The sequence below is a fragment of the Mchenga conophoros genome, linkage group LG4 (assembly GCF_057382185.1).
Source record: "Mchenga conophoros isolate Kocher_MC1m ecotype Shallow Benthic linkage group LG4, M_conophoros_male_GT1.1, whole genome shotgun sequence".
Taxonomy (NCBI): domain Eukaryota; kingdom Metazoa; phylum Chordata; class Actinopteri; order Cichliformes; family Cichlidae; genus Mchenga; species Mchenga conophoros.
In genome coordinates this window covers 10,602,091-10,613,063 of record NC_140529.1, presented here as the reverse complement: position 1 = coordinate 10,613,063, position 10,973 = coordinate 10,602,091, and the positions used below count along the sequence as shown (strand labels likewise).

General features: G+C 38.6%; 1 long non-coding RNA gene across 11 annotated transcripts; it reads right to left on the bottom strand.

Annotated features, from left to right (window-relative positions):
* Positions 1–522: 522 nt before the first annotated feature.
* Positions 523–10,728, bottom strand: LOC146575547 (uncharacterized). Of its 11 annotated transcripts, XR_014892151.1 has the most exons (11): positions 10,679–10,693; positions 10,393–10,473; positions 9,015–9,175; positions 8,191–8,352; positions 7,900–7,938; positions 7,605–7,724; positions 7,301–7,462; positions 3,311–3,424; positions 2,427–2,584; positions 1,942–1,999; positions 523–992 (listed from the first exon to the last, which is right to left on the bottom strand). It is a non-coding gene; the product is annotated as an uncharacterized LOC146575547 (long non-coding RNA). The 11 variants fall into 11 exon arrangements; XR_014892148.1 differs by having other exon boundaries at positions 9,015–10,473; positions 10,679–10,728; XR_014892150.1 differs by having other exon boundaries at positions 10,393–10,727.
* Positions 10,729–10,973: the final 245 nt, after the last annotated feature.

The window sequence follows — 10,973 nt, the reverse complement described above, 5'->3', positions numbered from 1 at the left end:
GTTTGAGTTCGAGTTGCGGCAGACTGTCACTACTTGTAAATGGAACGCAGCCTTCCTACGGCGGACAGCTAATAACAGGAATCGGACGCGGTCCAGCCAAGTCCACAGCAACCACCATAGCAACCGCCTAGCATGACCTTAAAAACATATTCTGTCTTCATAACTATCAAAATCGTGAAATGATTTGCAAAGTGTGAAAGTGTTACAGCTGCAGAGAGCTATGGCGGTATCTATGGAAGCTGTTTACATAGCTAATAATATACGATGTAACCATGGAGACAGTCAGTCACTTGAGCTAGCGGTGCATGTTTACTACAGTGAATAAGGTGATTGAGTGCACAGCGTCCACACTCTGCAGGGGGTAAAGACATTACTTCAATATTATTTTATATTGATATATATTAGCCTTCTGTTGACCATCACCTCAGGTTCACCATTACAGTTTCAGATTACAGATGCACACTGTCTAAACACATTCAAAAACTCATGTCTCAGAAATAAGCACAGCTGTTCATGTTTGTCATTAGAGTTTTATTTGTAAGAAAATTATGAACTTCATATTGTGCATTAAATAAAAGAACATTTCACAACTCTGAGTCAACAGAAACAGGTAACAGAAATGTCTCTAATGTGTACAGTGTAGTGTAAGCATTAAAAGATCATAAAGGAAAAACTAACATTTATGTGAAACTAATTGTAATAAAAAATGAGCAGGTGCTTTATAGATTTAAAAGAAAGAATCTGAAAACAACACTTTTTTGGTCTAAGTGATCAAAGTAGAAAACAGAACTGATGTTCAAGAACAAACCGTAGCTGCACTAATATTACACATCTCGATCGTTGTACTGAACAGACATGTTGCTTTTAAAACCACATGCAGTGTGTGACCATGACTGTTCACTGAGACCATGAACGCCACTTCGCTGAAGCATTCTTCTTCTTCTTCTTGCCATTAAATTGGAAGCAGAAGCAGCACGAGCTGATTTGATCTACTGAAAGGAAAAAGCAGAACATCTGAGTTGAAACCAGTCAGCTGAAATCATTAAGACAGGAACAAATTCAATGCAGTGTCTCAAGTGGCTTAGCCTGTTACAACTGTTGATACAAGCTAAATACGGTTAACACACAGTGTCAGGGAGCTCCAGTGTGGGAACTAGTGGCTTTAGGTTTGTAGTCATTTAACTTTCATCCATTCATTTAATTCAGGAGGAAGAAATGCCAGGTTGGTGCAGGCTGGTTACATGCATTTGGTCCCATGCTGTCTTTAATTAAATGACTTGGTTCATTTTATGGCTGGGCTGTATGTGGGGTTATATCATGTTATTTGGGCAGGAGTACCTGTCCCCTGTTAGACTTAGAAAGTTTCTCCATAAGTAGAGTTTCTAACTCTTCTAGCACATCTGTGGCTGACAGCTTTTTGGTGGCTCTTTTTACCCCACACTGGTTGTGAGTGTGTAAATAGCCCCACTAGTTATTTTGGGTTGCAGTTAACTAGGGAGGAAGGGGTGGGTATGCCATGATTAGGTGAATAACAATTATATGTGATACATAAATTTCACAATGCATGCATATATCTCTATCAATTAAACCTGGCCTGAGGGCTGCCATTTTTTACATTCAGTTATTTCTCTTAGAAATGTTGGAACTAAATAATGAATGTGTTACAGTTAAAGTGAAACACTGGTCAGTGTAAATGGCTCATTGGGACACAGAAACCTTTAAATTAAACCTGATATCTAGTGTCAAACAATATCAAAGCTGTAAAAGATGTTTACATTCAGAATTTATAAAACTATGATTGTAAATAAATTCAAACAAGTGAGCTTTTCTCTTTGTGCTGAATATCAACACTGTGGTTTCTTAGACTGTAAGCTTTACTTTAGTGCAACCAGTTGCAGAAGCTGCCACTCCAAATGTCTTTTGATAACAAGAAAAAAATACCTTTTCAGTACACGGCCTGAAGTTCTTCTCCGACATCTTCTGCAATCGGCTTTGTCTGCTGGTTTGAAGACAATAAACCACAAAAAAGATGATTTAGTCACTTTGTCTGCGTCATGCAGCTCGAATGTGTCGTGTAACGATGTTGAATAGCCGTCGTTATCCCTCTGCTGCATCAGTAGGATTGTACTGTACAGCATCTCATTGATATGTGAGGAATGCTAATGTAACACGATAACAGACTTACATCATTAAAATATAAAGTGCAGGAGATATTTAGATATTTTTTATATTTATATTACATTTTATAGCTGACGGATTTTACTAAATAGATAGAATTTACTAAATAGCTGGATGAACATGAAAAATATGTCTATAATAACAAATGACTATGAGAGCCAGTAGAATTAATTCAGCTGGACACTCAAAAGACGTCCTTAAATGCTCTTTAAGTGGCAGAACAGATGAACAAACAGTTAATCGCTTACTTGAGATGAAATCTGCTCAGCTACTTTGAAAACAGCTTCTAACTGGTTCCTCCTTTAACAGGATGACTGCTCAGGGGTAAGGCCATCATGCAATCCAGCAACCTTTATGGTTCTGCTTTGATTCACCAGGAACTATTAGGGAAACCTTCCAGCGCCTCCTGTGAAAGACACAGGCATAAACACACAAACATTTATTAACATGTTCCACAGTGTTCCAGTTTGATTTTCTTATCCTGTGGACAACAACGTACATGGATGCAGGTTTATTGTTAACTTTTGTAAGGTTTATTTAATGAACATATCCAGCTGCAGCTCCACTGTGATCCTGAACTGGATAAGCACTTAAGAAAATGTGTCAATAAATGGACAAACATCAACTTACTATATTTATCCAAACAGACGGGACCAATAATGCTTCGCTGAGTTAGAGACTTTAACAGACTCTTCTATGTAAGAATGTCTCGTGCTGATATACCTGCAAACTTGACAACAAAGGTTTTTCAGACTACATGTAGCTGTCCTCTATGTCAGCTAACACATTTACATTTATGTCACACTTATTTCTGCTTTCCCATTTTATAATTATTACTTACATTTTGATTAGATACCTTGAGTTTGTAAATGATCAGATTACATAATTGGAATACAATGTATCCAATTCAGGGTTGCGGGAGGATGAAGCCTATCCCAGCTGATACAGGACAAAGACAGGCTGCCAGTTTATTGCAGGGCTAATACAATATGTGTAACAGAAAATCCACTTAAATGTTTGATATTTCTTATAATAATCATAATTATGACTATTATTTAAAGGTTTCTTCATAAATACATTTTGATTTTTTATAACCCCTAAAATATAAACCTGAGCTGTTTCAGATTCTGACCTCTGACCTCAGTGACCTGGCTGTGTCCTCACTGCAGCTCCCTCTTGGAAGTACGTCTGCTTCTTGTCTTCCCCCAGTGTTGACCGCCTGATATCAAGATATCACGTACTGTAACTGAGGAACAAAAAAGGACAAACACTTGCCTTCATTTAAAAGTACATTCATACAGAGATAATCTATGGAAACACACTAGTTCACAGTTTGGGAGGAACCAGTTCCTGTGAAACATTTCTGTATATGAACATCATGTGGAGAATGAATGAAATGAGTTCTTCAGGTGACTCAGCAGTCCCACACTGACAAATGAAATCTAGTTAAACTATTAAGCATATTTGCTCTTCTGAAATCTGTGTTAAACAACAACAAACATAAATTAGTAACAAAAACTACAGCTGAGTATAGGCTTTACAAACCACCAGCAGCCATAATGCTAAATTTTAATCTTCAAATGTTTCTGAGCTGTCTTCAACCTGCTTTTAGCACATTAAAGTCTCAATAAATAAAGTCAATGCAGACTCAATCCTAAATGTTCAGCACACAGAGACACAGAGGTACTGTTTAAAGTTTAGTGTTAACTTGAGTCACTGATCATTCACAGTATTACAGAGTCTGGCAGTCTTTGCATGATGTCCACGTCACTGTAAGTTTCTAGCTGACTCTCAGGTGTGCCAGCAGGAAAGAGTAATAATAACCTGCATCCTGAGGTTTGTCATGCAGGATTAAAGGAGCCAAGCTTTGTTCACACAGCTAGGATTGTATTTTACACTGACCGTGGGTCAGTATCAACTTCAAGAAGACAGCTGTAACTGTTGATAGAAGAATCACACACACATATTTATGGCTTTGCCTTATAGAATTCAGCATCTCAGTGCTCAGGAAATAGGTTTTGCAGCTGTTTGAGCTAAGATTTTCAAGTTATTCACAAATTAAAACCTATACTTTGTGTCGGGCAACAACTAAATTCAAATGCATGTAACAGTGAGAAACGCACTGTCTTGGCAAAGTAAAGCGTTTCTCATCAACTTCATAGAGCTTGCTGTAACTTTTGATAGAAGACTCAGACAAACATATTCATGGCTTTATCTTATAGACTTCAATATCCCCCCAATGTGTGTGTGAGTCTTCTCTCAAAATTTACAGCTGTCTTTATGAAGTTTATGGAAAAACGCTTTATTTCACCACGTTAGTGCGTTTCTCGCTATTACATGCATTTGAATGGAGTTCTCGCCCGACACAAAGTATAGGTTTTCAATTTGTGAATAACTTGAAAATCTTAGCTCAAACAGCTGCAAAACCTATTTCCTCAGCACGGAGATGCTGAATTCTATAAGGCAAAGCCATAAATATGTGTGTGTGTGAGTCCTCTATCAAAAGTTACAGCTGTCTTCATGAAGTTGATACTGACCCAGGGTCAGTGTAAAATACAAGTTATTCACATAATGAAAACTTATACTTTGTTTCGTGCAAGAACTCCATTCAAATGCATGTAATAGTCAGAAACGCACTGTCTCGGCGAAATGAAGCCTTTTTGTCCAACTTCATGAAGTTAGCTGTAACTTTTGATAAAAGGCTCAAAGCAGAGGGATAACGACGGCTATTCAACATCGTTACACGACACATTCGAGCTGCATGACGCAGACAAAGTGACTAAATCATCTTTTTTGTGGTTTATTGTCTTCAAACCAGCAGACAAAGCCGATTGCAGAAGATGTCGGAGAAGAACTTCAGGCCGTGTACTGAAAAGGTATTTTTTTCTTGTTATCAAAAGACATTTGGAGTGGCAGCTTCTGCAACTGGTTGCACTAAAGTAAAGCTTACAGTCTAAGAAACCACAGTGTTGATATTCAGCACAAAGAGAAAAGCTCACTTGTTTGAATTTATTTACAATCATAGTTTTATAAATTCTGAATGTAAACATCTTTTACAGCTTTGATATTGTTTGACACTAGATATCAGGTTTAATTTAAAGGTTTCTGTGTCCCAATGAGCCATTTACACTGACCAGTGTTTCACTTTAGCTGTAACACATTCATTATTTAGTTCCAACATTTCTAAGAGAAATAACTGAATGTAAAAAATGGCAGCCCTCAGGCCAGGTTTAATTGATAGAGATATATGCATGCATTGTGAAATTTATGTATCACATATAATTGTTATTCACCTAATCATGGCATACCCACCCCTTCCTCCCTAGTTAACTGCAACCCAAAATAACTAGTGGGGCTATTTACACACTCACAACCAGTGTGGGGTAAAAAGAGCCACCAAAAAGCTGTCAGCCACAGATGTGCTAGAAGAGTTAGAAACTCTACTTATGGAGAAACTTTCTAAGTCTAACAGGGGACAGGTACTCCTGCCCAAATAACATGATATAACCCCACATACAGCCCAGCCATAAAATGAACCAAGTCATTTAATTAAAGACAGCATGGGACCAAATGCATGTAACCAGCCTGCACCAACCTGGCATTTCTTCCTCCTGAATTAAATGAATGGATGAAAGTTAAATGACTACAAACCTAAAGCCACTAGTTCCCACACTGGAGCTCCCTGACACTGTGTGTTAACCGTATTTAGCTTGTATCAACAGTTGTAACAGGCTAAGCCACTTGAGACACTGCATTGAATTTGTTCCTGTCTTAATGATTTCAGCTGACTGGTTTCAACTCAGATGTTCTGCTTTTTCCTTTCAGTAGATCAAATCAGCTCGTGCTGCTTCTGCTTCCAATTTAATGGCAAGAAGAAGAAGAAGAATGCTTCAGCGAAGTGGCGTTCATGGTCTCAGTGAACAGTCATGGTCACACACTGCATGTGGTTTTAAAAGCAACATGTCTGTTCAGTACAACGATCGAGATGTGTAATATTAGTGCAGCTACGGTTTGTTCTTGAACATCAGTTCTGTTTTCTACTTTGATCACTTAGACCAAAAAAGTGTTGTTTTCAGATTCTTTCTTTTAAATCTATAAAGCACCTGCTCATTTTTTATTACAATTAGTTTCACATAAATGTTAGTTTTTCCTTTATGATCTTTTAATGCTTACACTACACTGTACACATTAGAGACATTTCTGTTACCTGTTTCTGTTGACTCAGAGTTGTGAAATGTTCTTTTATTTAATGCACAATATGAAGTTCATAATTTTCTTACAAATAAAACTCTAATGACAAACATGAACAGCTGTGCTTATTTCTGAGACATGAGTTTTTGAATGTGTTTAGACAGTGTGCATCTGTAATCTGAAACTGTAATGGTGAACCTGAGGTGATGGTCAACAGAAGGCTAATATATATCAATATAAAATAATATTGAAGTAATGTCTTTACCCCCTGCAGAGTGTGGACGCTGTGCACTCAATCACCTTATTCACTGTAGTAAACATGCACCGCTAGCTCAAGTGACTGACTGTCTCCATGGTTACATCGTATATTATTAGCTATGTAAACAGCTTCCATAGATACCGCCATAGCTCTCTGCAGCTGTAACACTTTCACACTTTGCAAATCATTTCACGATTTTGATAGTTATGAAGACAGAATATGTTTTTAAGGTCATGCTAGGCGGTTGCTATGGTGGTTGCTGTGGACTTGGCTGGACCGCGTCCGATTCCTGTTATTAGCTGTCCGCCGTAGGAAGGCTGCGTTCCATTTACAAGTAGTGACAGTCTGCCGCAACTCGAACTCAAACCCCGCTTTGTTCTTTAATTATAGGCCTTTTATAGCCGTTCATGACAGGCGCACACACACACATAAAGCACTTTGCCTCACCATGAGAATGGAACTTTACCTAAGCTAACCTTTAAAATATCTGATATAGGATAGAAAAAATGAAGCAACCAGAGATTTAATGATGAAGACTCTGGGTTCTGTAGTGACCTGAATGACTCTTTGCATACAATTTATTGAAGAGGACTTTAGAATGCACTTTACATTTAGACTGTTGCTGTTTAATTTTTTACATTGTTGCGGTGTTATGTCATGAATAAAGTTCACCTGCTGGGGGTTTGATGGATCAGATCATCATAATCAATGGGTCCTGAGGTGGGCGGGACTGCCTCTGGTGATGTCACCATGAAGGAACAGCATCTGGCACGTGTTGCTGAAACATCCCAGTACACTGGTGTAGTTTCCTCTCCAGCTGTTTGACATTTGACACTTCAACATTAAGGGGAAGAAGAAGAAACAGTGTTAGGTCAGGTGACCACATGGTTTCTAAAGTAACTGACAGGAAGTAACCAGGCCGTTAGAAATGGATGGCATGTGTTTAGAGTTACTGGAGTTGGGTAACTCTACTTACCAAAAGCAGAAGCACACAGATGAAGGATCAGATGCTGAATGTTGCAGGAACATGCTCGTGCGGTGGTCATTCAGTGCTGCTCCGGCAGGTTAGACAGTCCAAGACTGATATACTGCCCATCTGAGAGTTTGAAAACACACATGCAAAGATTTATTTTGTATTACAGTCAAAGTTGGATGTTCATTTTTGTCCTTTAAAAATGTTTGTGTATTTGAAAGCGCTAACATTTAAGGATGACTTGGATCGTCTCCTTTAAAGGGGAGACAAGTGTATCCACTGATCCACGTCACTTTACCTGGATGATGACTCCTCTCCCCCTCACTCAGAAACGCTCCTAATATAACCAAGCAAATAAATAATATTGAAGATTTACTTACATCATTACAAAAACAGGAAAAACATCTCCCTTTGATTCTATTTCTCCATTCCTGCTGAACATCAGGCAACAAATATCTCAATAAATCACAGTAAAATGTAAAGCACATGTTTTCTCTGCTTTGTCTAACCTCTGCAGAGCCTCTGTCAAGAAAAACATATCTGTAAGCATAAAACAAATATACATTTCATAACACGTCACTGGACAAACCTCGGTCAGTTGATTTCCTCTGTGCAGTGCAGACGAACATCAGTCAGCAAGTCAAGGTGGTGAGATGGACTGGTGTCCTTTGTGACTCTGCTGGTTCTTCTGAGGAAATACCACCGTCTCTCCACACCGTCACCATCTGTGAGCACAAACTGCTGCTCTGCTCTGCCAGCATGTAGGAAATCACATATCACACACACAGGGGTGAAGAAACATTAGAACTCAACTTTGGATACTTTAGATCTAAACAGATCAAAGTAGCTCTTAGCTTCAACAATCAGTGAACAGACAAACAATGATACCATACTGATTCTGTATGAATACAATATGGTATTTTCAATACAGGTGTCAAATTAATTTACTAAAACTAATACAGATATATGTGTTTTTTTTTTTGATAAATTCGTTTGCTAAATTTAAATGTTGTATACCTATGTGGTGTGTGACTTTTGTTGCTATGATGCCAGGTCTCTCTTGGAAATGAGATTTTTAATCTCAATGAGATTTTTTACCTGGATAAATAAAGGATTAATAAAAAATTATAAGAATATATATTTTTTCATTTAACAATTGCAACTGAAAGAAATTAAATATTGAACAAAAATATATTGTCACATTTTGAGCATGCTCAGCATGCTGACAGACTTGAAGTTGCTACAGATTTTAAGAAGTGATAATTATAGGGAAAAAACTTCTCTTTTTCATCCGTTTAATCAAACATTTGATGCCTTAGATGTCTCAGTCCTATAGCATTCTGCAACTACAACTAAGCTGAAGCTTGGATTTGGCTGCAGGTGCCCTGTACATCCTTCTCAACATGTGGGTACCATTTAATCACACTTCTTCCTGAGCTTTGCTTCGTCACAAGACCAAAGGTGGCATCCCGTGTCACGGTCATATCATCATCCAGAAGAAACATTTGAAGAAACATCATGGAGAAGAAACATTTACGCGCCTCCCGGTTTTGTTTTCTGATCCTGCAAAAAGACTGAGGACAACAAAGCCCAGAGAACACGAGATACACAACATCCAACATTCAGACTCAACAGCCTCCATAAATGAAGAGCACCAGGTTGGTTCAGTTATAGTAGATGTCATGGAATTTTTTTAATAAAGTCTGCAACACAGAAAGAGCTGTGATCATGCTATTTATTACTGTGCACAGGAGAGCAAACACACATCAAACATCACAGTTCAGTCATGTCAGCTCTGCCACTTCACGTGTCTCGCTATGAAACCTAACGGATCAATGGTTATGCTGTTTTGTGCCCTTGACGTTATCAGCACCTGTAAAGGGAGTTGTTTTCTCAAACTGCTGAAGTAAGTTCATCTAGTTTTAGAAACTTTCATTGAACAGTCTATAACAGTGTCACAACTAAGCATATGCATAAGCACTTAAATGCTTTAAATGAGAATAACATAAAATTTCTATTACAGGAGCTAGAGCCTGTCCCAGTAGTCATAGGTAGAGCACACCTGGACAGGTCACCAGTCTGTCAGAGGACTAACACAGATGCAGCCTGACTCAATCCTAAATGTTCAGCACACAGAGACACAGAGGTACCGTTTAAAGTTTAATGTTAACTTGAGTCACTGATCATTTGCAGTATTACAGAGTCTGGCAGTCTTTGCATGATGTCCACGTCACTGTAAGTTTCTAGCTGACTCTCAGGTGTGACAGGTGTGCCAGCAGGAAAGAGTAATAATAGCCTGCATCCTGAGGTTTTTCATGCAGGATTAAAGGAGCCAGGCTTTGTTCACACAGCTAGGATTGTATTTTACACTGACCCTGGGTCAGTATAAGTATCATACAGTTTAAACGAAGCACTGAAACTTGCACATATTTATTACAGATGCACTGAAGCTAATCGAGATATTTGCTGTCAGTCTGTGGCTGCGATTAAACACTTTACTGGAAACTTTATTAACTAGTAACTTCGTCAGTCATGACAGAAGCTAATATTTCTGTGCTAACATCGTTTAAACAGTAACAGCTTTACTCCAATATAAGCTAACGTTTACACCGTAACTTTAAGCTAGCACCATAAAGACGGTAAAACACGTAATAACATCTACAAATGCATCTTAAAGCTGTTATATTAGCACTCGGTGTATTACTAACATAACCACATTAACATTATTGACACTCGCTGGTCTGACTTTTAATAGTCATTCTATAAATGCTGTCCGTTTAAACGGTCTTACCTGTACACACTGCTGTATCCACCGGATTGCAGCCAGAGTGGATTCTGGAGTCATCCCACGCTCCTGTTAGTGATCCTCCATCTGGATGGATGATAACAACCTTCTGAACAATCTAGCAGGAGATGGTCCATATCTAGGGGATATGGACTGATAACAGCCGAAGCGGGTGAATAAAGTCACCCAGTCGCTAGCTGTGCGATTACCCAGCATACACCAGCACAATATTAGGCACAGCACCACCATAGACATTTTCAGTGGTTTTGAATGCAGGACATGGTTATCTTACCTTGTAAAATGCATGACAATAAAACAGCTAACCACCATAAAATGGTATTATGTGTGTGTGTGTGTGTGTGTGTGTGAGAGAGAGAGAGAGAGAGAGAGAGAGAGAGAAAGAGAGAGAGATCAAAGGCGTGCGCTTATGTTTTTTCTTGATCAAAAGTGTGCCTCCTCTCTCTTATTGGATGTATGGTATAGCATGTTTATTCAGGTGCACCTTTGAAGTCTATGAGAATACTTTGCAGCCTGGTCTGAGTGGTCATTTCTGCACAGACACAATGAAGCGTGCACTCAGTTTAGAG